The 12,708-nt window shown below is 37.1% G+C and overlaps 1 long non-coding RNA gene across 1 annotated transcript in view; it reads right to left on the bottom strand.

Moving 5' to 3' along the window:
• LOC123334444 overlaps positions 1-12,708 on the bottom strand; it is an 84,984-nt gene that overhangs the window by 30,995 nt on the left and 41,281 nt on the right. Inside the window, exon 2 of the long non-coding RNA XR_006552298.1 lies at positions 7,881-7,948. This is a non-coding gene — a long non-coding RNA (uncharacterized LOC123334444). The remainder of the gene's footprint in view (positions 1-7,880; positions 7,949-12,708) is intronic.

Below are 12,708 nucleotides of genomic sequence, written 5' to 3'. Positions count from 1 at the left end.
TCATACTCAAGCAACATTTGGGCAGGGGATTAATTTCTGAAGCACTGGCTATCTACATATTTGTTAGAAACAGAGTCCTAGATCTATTAAAGAGCTATTAAATGATTCACTAAATTATTATCTACTAGCATTATACAAAGTTAATTTTTTATTTAAAAAATACCACATATCTGCTATAGAAGATATGAACTAGTAATCAATGGAGAAGTGAATGCTGAGGATTCCTTAGCTAACATTAATGGGTCACACTGAATAAAGTCAAATTCACACAAATCAGAAACCTTACTAAAGTAGCATTACTAGTAACTTCAAAGATAAAGCAATCAAGGAGTATAAGTAAATTAGAGACAGTGAAAATTTTGTATGACCATGTCCTTTCTGTAAACACTAGGCATTCACTCCCAGGCTCAGAGTAATATAAGAAATGTCCCATGAAGTTTATGGGATACCTTAAAGAGTAAGGAGAGTTTATTATGAAACATACCCATTTTATACCCTCAGTTACATGGCTTACATGACATTTTCTGGAAGCCATGTCTCATTAGTTCCTACAATACTTTTGCTTGTTGTAAACATCTTGCTAAAAGCATTTCATAGGTAAGTACTAGCCTCCTGGCAAGCACCATTTGTATCTTTTCTAGGAGGTCCACTTACCAAGATGTTTACAAGAAAATTATATCAAGTTACCTGCCTTCTTTCTTTCCCTACCGGTAATCACAAGCCAACTTTTTAAACTGCTTTTCTTTCAAATAATAACTTTGTGTGTACCTAATAAAATGCCTACTGAAAATCACTATTAGTTTTGACATTGACTTCTGAATTTATGGCAACCCACTCCAGTACTCATGCCTGGAAAATTCCATGGATGGAGAAGCCTGGTGGACTGCAGTCCATGGGGTCGCAAAGAGTCGGACACGACTGAACGACTTCACTTCACTTCTGAATTTAAATATTTCAGAAATATCCCCTTAATTCTTTTTGACTTTAGAAAAACTAAATGTCAGAGGTAAGAATTCACTGGAGACTTTTTGGAATATAGGTGTGTGAAGCTTGAAAAAGTCAAAGTGTTAGCTGTTCAGTCATGTCCAACTCTGTGACCCCATGAACTGTAGTCTGCCAAGCTCCTTTGTTCATGGAATTCACAAGGCAAGCATACTGGAGTGGGTAGCCAGCATCTTCATAACCCAGGGATTGAACCTGAGTCTCCTGCCATTGCAAGCAGATTCTTTACTGTCTGAGCCATTAGGGAAGCCCGTGAAGGTTACATATAGCAATCAAATATTTCTAAACTCAGCAATACCTGTTTATTGGTATGAAATATGATTGGAAACCCTAGATAATAAAATACAAAATTAACTGAAGGCTGCCCATTTATATGGGAAAATTTTTCTGAGTAAAGCAACAAATACATAGGAATTTACATTTCTGAAATTTTTCTTCAAATATGCATAATATTAATGTCTGATTTTTGTGTTATGACTATATGTTCCCAGGATATAGGTTAATAGATATTCAACACATGACTTACCTACCACACAAATTTATTGTGCAGGGTATTCAACACATGACTACCCACCACCACACAAGTTTATTATAAAAAACAGAATCTTTAACTAAAGAACACAGTCTGTATAGATAAAATAATTACATTTCCAATGGTCCCAAGTTCCAGAGCCCAAACACTAAAGATACATGGAATCAAAATTCCCCAGGAAGTTTGCAAACTTTTACTGTTTTTAAGTAATAATATTGCATTCATAAAGAGTCACAGCTTTTGATATATAAGACTCAAGTTAATCAAAACAGTTTAACAACTATTCTAAAGTTTTGGCTCTCTTGAGAAAAATGTCATTTATCTGCATTCCCAACCTCAGTTCTCCCCTTTCATCCCACAAAGGCATATAGGTTTACATTGAGTTGTATAATTAAGCTATAATTGAGAAATGTAAGAATTTCTCAATCATCTTGTCTTAAGGCATCACTAGTAAATAATTCTACTACAGAAGTTGTATATTTATCCGACTTGCATTTCTTAAGCAAATATTCTCCAAATTTACAACTGTCAGTCAGTTCTCTCCCTGAGCTAACATTTCCTCTTTAGTTTTGAAAGCTATAATTAGCAAGTGTTATCTTGTAAAAAGTGATTTTTTTTAAAAATCTGGGTGCTTCAGAATGTGAACATTTGAAATTGAATTGAGGTGACAATACAGTTCCCTCAATCTTTTCTATTGCTTCTGGTCTCTCTGCCGGGAAGCTCCACATGGCTTTCATTGAATTTAGATATATGATATTCTATCAGATTAAAGGCTAGGTTTTTCTTCTCTATCCAGGAATGTGAAGTCTCACTAGACATAAACTAAAAAAGTTTTTTTTTTTTTTTTAAATGGGAACTGAATTGGAGCTCAAATTCATAAGAAATATGACTAAAACCATGTACAGGAAAGAAAATTATTTATTTCAGAAAGCCATCTTACATTTTAAAAAAGTGACCAAATAAGTAAGGCAGAGTTAATGAATCCTCTTTAAGGCAAATGTCACAGTGATTTCTGGGCCACCGATATAAAAAGACTATTGTGAAGAAAGCTCAAGACCTATTACAGAGCAGCACATTGTCATTTCTGTGAGTCCAAACAAAGCCCTGAGGAAATTGGTGCATCCAGTACATTCCTCTCTGAAATATTAAATTACTTAGTTCTGAAGTGCTATTGTTGAGTTGCAAAGCTATTTCCTAGAAGCATTTCTCAACGTGTCACAGATTGCTTTAAAAAGAAGTTGATGACAACAGGAAAAAAAAAAATACACAATAACAATATCAGTGATAGTTTAACAAATCCAGACTAAGAAATTCAGGGCTGGATGATGAGCAGCTGTCTCACATAAATAAATGGCACTCAGCTACATGTAAGAGCACATATGTGTTTGAGGAAATAGAAGATACTTTCCACCTTCTCTTTAAGTGGTTTTAGAAGTGGTAATATCTTAGAATGGTTAAAGTGGAATCTCAACTCATACAGACCTGGTGTTGACTCTGAGTCTACCACTGTACAAGCTATTTAAGCCTGATCCAGTTACTTAATCTTGCAAATTCCAGTGGTCTTTTTTATAGATACTTATATAACATAGATATGTATCAAATTCAACAATGTAAAAAAATCCCTAGGAATCTAGAGAATCACTATCAACAATGAGGGTGACTATTGTAACAACATTATTTTTCTTTGTAATCTTATTTCTAAATGAATATAAAATGAACAAATACCATGATTTCAGGCATCCACTGTGAGACTACTAACTATATTGCTGCTAGTTTATTCATTCACTTACTTAGAGTACAAACTTGAACATCTTTCATGTGCAGGACATTAATCTAGCTACTTGGAACAGTTAAATAAAATAGACAGAGTTCTCTATTCTTACAGATGTAGCATTCTAGCAGACAATAGTACATAAATACCACACATACTATAACATACTGAAAGGACAAAACAACATGGAAAAATATAAAGAGATCAGGATAAAGAGAACTGAGAATTGAGAATGGTGTAATTTTAATTACAACTCATTGAGAAGGTGAATTCTGAATAAAGACTTGGAGGAGGTTTGAGCTACACATCAGGAATAGCTGGTACAAAGACCGTATGACAGCAGAGAGACAAGAGTAACTGGAGCAGAATCAGCAAAGTAGAGAGAAGGATAACATGAAAAGATGCCCAAATCAGCTACTACATTCTCAGGCATTGGAAAGGCTCTGAATTTTCCTCGCAGAAAAATGTAGAACAATTTTAGGGTTTGTTCAGAGGAGTAATGACTATATTTGTTTGTAAATGATCATTCTAGATGCTTTGTTGAGAATAGAGCAAGGGGTTGGGGAGTAGAGAGGCTATTTAGGAGTCTATTCAAGTAATCTATGAGAAGAATGTTGATGACCCCAAGGAGGGTGACAGCAGGAAAGAGAGAAACAGGGTTAGATATAAGATATACTTTGGATGTTGATGCCTGTCGGACAGTATGCAAGTTGTGAGAAAAACAGAAGAATCTACACTGATTCAAACTTCTTAGAATTGAGCAGCTATAAAGAGTTGTCCAAAATTAGATCTGGGATGAATGTATCAAGAGCAGGATAATTTTTGGTTTTCTTTTAGGGGTTGTGGGGGGAAGGGGGGAGACTCAGGAATAAAAGAGGAGAAAGCTGTCAATCTGAGAGTGCAGAAATACTGTTTTTGAGATATTTATGAGATATTCAAGTGAAAATATCAAATAGACAGTTGATAAACATGTATGGGGTTCAAGAGAGAAGCCTGGATTGGATGTATATATATGAGAGTCATCCACATATAATTGGTATTTTCAAGAAATTAGATAGAAAAACTCACCATATGAGTGAATTAGTGAGAAGAAAAAAGACCAAGGCCTAAGCCCTGTTACATTATGAGGGAGGAGAGTAATAATCCAGAGAGATTTTAAAGAGTGACCATTGAGTTAGTAGAGAAAACAAGAGCATACAATTATGGTAAATGCTCTTAAGAGATACAGATATTGAAAATAGAGAAATAACTACCAGAAATAATAACATAAAGGCCATCAATGACCTTAAAGGCAGTTTCACCATACCAGATGGTCAACACTGAAATCAGATTGATTATATTCTTTGCAGCCAAAGATGGAGAAGCTCTATACAGTCAGCAAAAACAAGACCGGGAGCTGACTGTGGCTTAGATCAGGAACTTCTTATTGACAAATTCAGACTTAAATTGAAGAAAGTGGGGAAAACCGCTAGACCATTCAGGTATGACCTAACTCAAATCCCTTATGACTATACAGTGGAAGTGAGAAATAGATTTAAGGAACTAGACCTGATAGACAGAGTGCCTGATGAACTATGGACTGAGGTTCATGACATTGTATAGGAGACAGGAATCAAGACCATCCCCAAGAAAAAGAAATGCAAAAAAGCAAAATGGCTGTCTGAGGAGGCCTTACAAATAGCTATGAAAAGAAGAGAAGTGAAAAGCAAAGAAGAAAAGGAAAGATATACCATTTCAATGCAGAGTTCGAAAGAATAGCAAGGAGAGATAAGAAAGCCTTCCTCGGCGATCAGTGCAAAGAAATAGAGGAAAACAATATAATAGGAGAGACTAGAGATCTCTTCAAGAAAGTTAGAGATGTCAAGGGAATAGTTCATGCAAAGATGGGCTCAATAAAGGATAGAAATTTTATGGACCTAACAGAAGGAGAAAATGTTAAGAAGAGATGGCAAGAATAAACAGAAAGTGAAAGTGAAAATGAAGTCGCTCAGTCGTGTCCGACTCTTTGTGACCCCATGACTATAGCCTACCAGGTTCCACCATCCATGGGATTTTTCAGGCAAGAATACTGGAGTGGGTTGCCATTAAGAACTGTACAAAAAAGATCTTCACGACCCAGATAATCATGATGGTGTGATCACTCACACCATCTAGAGATGTCTGTGAGTGTGTCTAGAGCCAGACATCCTGGAATGTGAAGTGAAATGGGCCTTAGAAAGCATCACCAAGAACAAAGCTAGTGGAGGTGATAGAATTCCAGTTGAGCTATTTTAAATCTTGAAAGATAATGCTGTGAAAGTGCTGCACTCAATACATCAGTAAATTTGGAAAACTCAGCAGCAGCCACAGGACTGGAAAAGGTCAGTTTTCATTCCAGTTCCAAAGAAAGGCAATGCCAAAGAATGCTCAGACTACTGCACAATTGCACTCTTCTCACATGCTAGTAAAGTAATGCTCAAAATTCTCCAAGCCAGGCTTCAGCAATACGTGAACCATGAACTTCCGGGTGTTCAAGCTGGTTTTAGAAAAGGCAGAGGAACCAGAGATCAAATTGCCAACATCCGCTGGATCATCAAAAAAGAAAGAGAGTTCCAGAAAAACTTCTTCTTTATTGACTATGCCAAAGCCTTTGACTGTGTGGATCACAATAAACTGTGGAAAATTCTGAAAGAGATGGGAATATGAGACCACCTTACCTGCCTCTTGAGAAACCTATATGCAGGTCAGGAAGCAACAGTTAGAACTGGACATGGAACAACAGACTAGTTCCAAATAGTGAAAGGAGTATGTCAAGGCTGTATATTGTCACCCTGCTTATTTAACTTATATGCAGAGCACATCATGAGAAACGCTGGGCCGGAAAAAGCACAAGCTGGAATCAAGATTGCCGGGAGAAATATCAATAACCTCAGATATGCAGATGACACCACTCTTATGGCCAAAACTGAAGAAGAACCAAAGAGTCTTTTGATGAAAGTGAAAGAGGAGAATGAAAAAGTTGGCTTAAAGCTCATCATTCAGAAAAACTAAGATCATGGCATCCGATCCCATCACTTCATGGCAAATAGATGGGGAAACAGTGGAAACAGTGGCTGACTTTATTTTGGGGGGCTCCAAAATCACTGCATATGGGGACTGCAGCCATGAAATTAAAAGATGCTTACTCCTTGGAAGGAAAGTTATGACCAACCTAGATAGCATATTGAAAAGCAGAGACATTACTTTGCCAACAAAGGTCTGTCTACTCAAGGCTCTGGTTTTTCCAGTTGTCATGTATGGATGTGAGAGGTGGACTATAAAGAAAGCTGAGCACTGAAGAATTGATGCTTTTGAACTGTGGTGTTGGAGAAGACTCTTGAGAGTCCCTTGGACTGCAAGAAGATCCAACCAGTCCATCCTAAAGGAGATCATTCCTGGGTGTTCATTTGAAGGACTGATGTTGAAGCTGAAACTCCAATACTTTGGCCACCTGTTTCGAAGAGCTGACTCATTTGAAAAGACTCTGATGCTGGGAAAGATTGAGCACAGGAGGAGAAGGGGACAACAGAGGATGAGATAGTTGGATAGCATCGCTGACTCAATGGACATGGATTTGGATGAACTCTGGTAGTTAGTGATGGACTGGGAGGCCCTGCGTGCTGCAGTTTTTGAGGTCACAAAGAGTTGAACACGACTGAGTGACTGAACTGAACACCATAGCAGGAGGGAGAAGACATCTGACTTAAGTGGTTTTAGAGAGGATGAGAACAGTGAGTACAAACCAATACATATTTTGAGAGCTCAATTTTCAAGTTTTGGCATGAAAGGATACTGGGAATTATAAAAGAGTAAGAGCTGGGTTTGGAAGCTGGCCAAAGTATAAGAGGATACGGAGGGATTGTTCAAAGATAAAGGGGCCTCTTTCTTTTGCCTAGGTAGTATCATGAGTGGATAAGTGGAGAAGTTAGATGAGAAATGAATCAAAGAACGTTGCAGAGTAAAAGAACCATATTGGTTCAGACCCACTGTCCTCCAAGATAAGTATTCATTCCATTTTCAAAGTGAATCTTATAGGGTCACTGCAGATGTAATCAAGTTAACATAAAGTCATATTGTGTTAGGGTGACTCTAAATCCAATAACTGGGATCCTTACCAAAAAAAAAAGTCATGTAAAGACATTTTAAGTTCAGAGAAGAAAAGGCTATGTGATGACAGGTAGAAAATAAAGTTCCACAGTTGCAAGCCAGAGAATGCCAAGGATTGCCAGCAACCATCAGAAGCTAGGACAGGACAAGGAAGTTTGCTCCCTTAGAAAATGGACTTGTGAGTCCCTTGATTTCGGAATTCTGGCTTTCAAACTGAGAGAATAATTTTTTTTTTTTTTTAGTCAGTTTGTGTTACATTGTTACAACAGCACTGGGAATTTTATATGGTGGAATTATCCAAAGAAGGCTCTAATTTTTTTGTCTGTATTGATAACTTCTGCTTCACAGTATTTCTAACATTTAATAATCCAGAAGATGTGTTCAATCTATAAGAGGACTGACAGATAATTAGCATTTTCAAATAAATTCAAGATTATTGATTACATTTACCTTAGTAGAGCTGCATTTCAGGTTATTTATTCTTAGTAGGATCTGATGGAACAAACACCAAAAGTAACCTGAAATGGTAATGAAAACAACTCTGAAGTCACTAAAAATAAATCAGTATAATTCATAATAACCCCATGCAAGTTGAATGCATGAAGTAGGACACTCAAAGCCAGTGCTCTTGGACAACCCAGAGGGATGGGGTGGGGAGAGATGTGGGAAAGGGTTCAGAATGAGGGGAGGCACATGTGCGCCTGTGGCTGACTCATGTTGATATGTGGCGGGGGCCACCAAAGTGTTGTGAAATGATTGTCTTCCAGTTAAAATAAATAAATTAATTAAAATAAAAAAAAAACTCAGGCTGATCCTTCAACTGCTTTAATTGCTCTATCATAAATTAGATATGTACTTTGTGCCAGCTCTACTGGGCAATACTAGGACCAAAGTGTGTCGTTGGTTGTACCAACTGTGTCCTACAATACTCTCTGCAGTCTCTCAGAGGAGCTAGGGAATAGGACTGAAATTTACCTCATTCTTTGCTCACCAGTCTATACCCCTAGGTCATTGGGAATCACTGGGTTTAATTCTATAGTAATGTGTCATGCCTGCAATTGCTAATACAGAGATAAGGACAAGGTTCTAGAACTCTTCTTAGGAGGTACCAAGAGAGATAGTCTAGGTTCCCAGAGGAGTTACTCCTTAAATCAAAGCTCAAAACTGAGTAAGAATTAGTCACATGAAGAAATGGAATAAAAGAAATATCACAGCAAAAATCCTATGCGAAGTCCAAGTAGCCAGAAAGGGTATGCTTGTTCATAAGACTGCAAAATACTCGGTGTAACAAGACCATAGAGTAAGTAGAGAGGGCAGAGGATAAAACAGGCATAAGCAGAGACCAAATCATGAAAGTTCTTGAATGCATGTTAGAGAAAATAAACAGAGCCAAGCACACAATTACAAGCAAGTAAATTAATCAGATTAAATACTAGAATGATTACTAATATATACGGGGGAAAATAGGATGGAGGGCAAGGCTAGAATCTATTGAAGTGAATATAAAATCCAGGATTAAATATGAGGCCTGAAGCATGAATTTAGAAGGAAAGAAGTGGATAAATGCAATGAATACATATGACTGATTGCATCTAGAGGCAGAAAATAAAGAAATCAAGAAAGACTCTCAGGATTTGGGAAGACAAGATAGAGAATAAGGGAGGAAAATGAAGTGACGTATAAGGAGTAGTTAGGTTTGGTTTTGGATGTTGGGTTTGATGTCCTCAAGGTGCATTTTTGGTAGAAATATTTAACAATACATTGTATTAATTGTAATTGTGTTACATTGTACTAATATATAAAAGCTCAAGAGCGAGATTGAGCACGAAAATTTGTGTCATCATCTGCACATATCTGTTAGCTGAAGAAAAGCAGTGAGAGTAGCTGAGATCCACAGAGAAAATACATAGGAAAATCATAAAATAGGGCTTATAACAGCACCTCCAAGAACAACTAAATTGTATGGCACAGATGGAAAAGAGGAGACTGTGAAAGGAATTTAGGTGTAGGCCAAAAATGTGTTCTGGTGTGTGGAAACTCATGGAGTGTTCCAAATAGAATGAGGTCACCAGTTTCAAATATTCAGAGGATTATGGTAGATGAAGACTGAAAATTATGATTTGGTCACAAAGAGAGAACTGTTTAGTGCAATTACTGGTCTAAAAAGTGACTGAATCTCTGATCTGGTTCACATGTTAATGTAAAAATGTTTTAGTTAAGGACATAAGGTCACTTATAATATTAGTAAGTACTAATAAACAGTAGCTGATTGATCAGTTTATCCTTCATTATCACAACCAATTAGGATTCTGTACATAAAATCTGTACATTGGATATGAATCCAGAAACCCTGTGAACAATTGAAAGGGGCATTTTTATAATGCTGTAAATTGTCTCAATTTCTTTTCTATATATAACTGTATACCCACCCTTAGATTATATCCAGGGACCTGATTCTAAATAATTCACATTAATTTATTTTGTAAATATACCAGAAAACTGAGTATGGCTTAACATTCTGAAAAAAGAATAATTCTATACCTAGGAGATTTTTTTGGCAGCATACAGAGTTGAGATTCATCCTAGAAAAAACTGTTTCCCATGGATGACTGCCCATGGAAAAATCATGAAATGAATGAATGAATATGTGGGTGAATGAAAAAAAGTACATATGTGTAATGGGAAACAGATTGTGCTAGGCTAATGGGATTAACCCAGATTATCCCAAAAAGAAATTTTAGACCATGATTCATGAAGAAACAAAGTTTCACGAAACACAGAAAAACTATAACATTCAGTTATCGTCTATATGTGATGTTTGTTTTATTTGCTCTTCCTCTGCTTTCAGCACCCTTCCTTGCTAACAAATTTTCACTAACAAATATCTCTTACTGTCATAGTTCTGAAATTTACTCTATAACTGTACCCATGAATCAGTACCATTTTCTATCTCCTACCAGTCCAAGGGAATCTGTCCCTTGTTCTTGTCTAGCAGGCCAGATACTCAGAACTACTTAGAACTATGGGGAAAATATCCCAGCTCCCCTCAGAATATACATGTACTTAATAGTCAATTAATAGAACATTTGCAGATGTTTTCAGTTTCCCCTTACACTTTAATCATGGAAATTGATTGTATTGTTAAACTTGTGCCAAGCAGAAATATTCTACTTTTTAAAATACTAATCAAAAGCAAGTTCTTTATAATTTGATTTCACCAGAGTATTCCATTGATTCAAAACAAGGCTAAAGAGGAAAACAGTTGTCCATCAGCTTTTAAAGAACTGTACTTCCAATGTAATCATACTGCTACTCAAGATAATTGTTTGTACTGCTGTAAAAGTTGACATATACACACACACAGACATATGCACAAACACACTGTCCTCAAATAAATAAGACACTATAAAATATGAACTCATTGGTGACATAAGTCCTACTTCATTTGAAAAGTAAAAGTCACCATATAATTATGGGACACATACAGAATACTCAGATTCAGTAAGATATATTCTGCTAATTCCACTAACATACTTTGGTTCAGACCTTAAGGAAAAAAAAAAAAGGTAGGGGGAGATAAGGAAAAATTATCTTTGTTTCTCTCTGTCTCTCTCCATCCTTTTTTTTTTTTTTTTTTTGGTGACTATTCTATTACAGAACATAAAAATCCTCAGGGATGATATTCTTCTTTCCTCCTAAACAGCCCTTCACAGTAGTGCTTTATGCTAACTTTTCCAGGGCTTTTAACTTTTAAACATAACATTCTGAAGAGCTACTCTTTACAGCACAGCTACAAAAGTAGTCTTCTACATTTAACGATTCTTTACATAAGTGCATTTTTCTTGTGTGACTTCACTTTCACTTTTCACTTTCCTGCATTGGAGAAGGAAATGGCAACCCACTCCAGTGTTCTTGTCTGGAGAATCCCAGGGACGGGGAAGCCCGGTGGCCTGACGTCTATGGGGTCGCACAGAGTTAGACATGACTGAAGCGACTTAGTAGCAGCAGCAGCAGCACAGGATTTTAAAACTGCATATATATATATATATATATATATATATATATATATATATTTTTTTTTTTTTTTTTCAGTTCAGTCGCTCGGTCATGTCCGACTTTTGTGACCCCATGAATCGCAGCATGTCAGGCCTCCCTGTCCATCATCAACTCCCGGAGTTCACTCAGACTCACGTCATCGAGGCAGTGATGCCAACCAGCCATCTCATCCTCTATCCTCCCCTTCTCCTCCTGCCTCCAATCCCTCCCAGCATCAGAGTCTTTTCCAATGAGTCAGCTCTTTGCATTAGGTGGCCAAAGTATAGGAGTTTCAGCTTCAACACCAGTCCTTCCAATGAACACCCAGGACTGATCTCCTTTAGAATGGACTGGTTGGATCTCCCTGCAGTCCAGGGACTCTCAAGAGTCTTCTCCAACACCACAGTTCAAAAGCATCAATTCTTCAGTGCTCAGCTTTCTTTATAGTCCAACTCTCACATCCATACATGACCACTGGAAAAACCGTAGCCTTGACTAGACAGACCTTTGTTGGCAAAAGTAATGTCTCTGTCTTTTAATATGCTAAGTTGGTCATAACTTTCCTTCCAAGGAGTAAGCGTCTTTTAATTTCATGGCTGTAATCACCATCTAGTGCTATTTATAAATGGTATATATATATACACACACACACACACATATATATATATAGCATTTAAATTGACTTTGAATCTGAAAATACATATAACATATGTATCCTTGAAACAAATATAATTTTGGTGTGCTATATTTGAAATTTGACTTTATAACTCCTTTGTGAGCTTTTAAGTTTCCCTATTACTTCTGGTAGGAAATGGCAACCCACTCCATTATTCTTGCCTGGAGAATCACATAGACAGAAGAGCCTGGCAGGCTACAGTCCATGGGGTCACAAGAGTCAGACACGACTTAGCAACTAAAGAGAGACAGAGAGAGAGATTATTTCTGGTGTTTTGCTTTCAATTGACACCACCCATTGCATGTTATGAGCTTTCCTGGTGGCTCAGATGGTAAAGAATCTGCTTGCAATGTGGGAGACCTGGGTTTAATCCCTGGGTTGGGAAGATCCCCTGGAGGAAGACATGGCAACCCACTCCAGTATTCTTACCTGGAGAATCACTATGGACAGATGAGCCTGGCGGGCTACAGCCCATGGTATTGCAAAGAGTCAGACACCACTGAGTGACCAAACACAGCACAACACATTACATATTATAAGCCAATGGTGTCCTATAGTAATGGTGAT

Source organism: Bubalus bubalis, chromosome 7, assembly GCF_019923935.1.
Source record: "Bubalus bubalis isolate 160015118507 breed Murrah chromosome 7, NDDB_SH_1, whole genome shotgun sequence".
NCBI lineage: Eukaryota > Metazoa > Chordata > Mammalia > Artiodactyla > Bovidae > Bubalus > Bubalus bubalis.
Note: the sequence above shows the minus strand (reverse complement) of the source record. Positions and strands in the feature narration are given on the sequence as shown.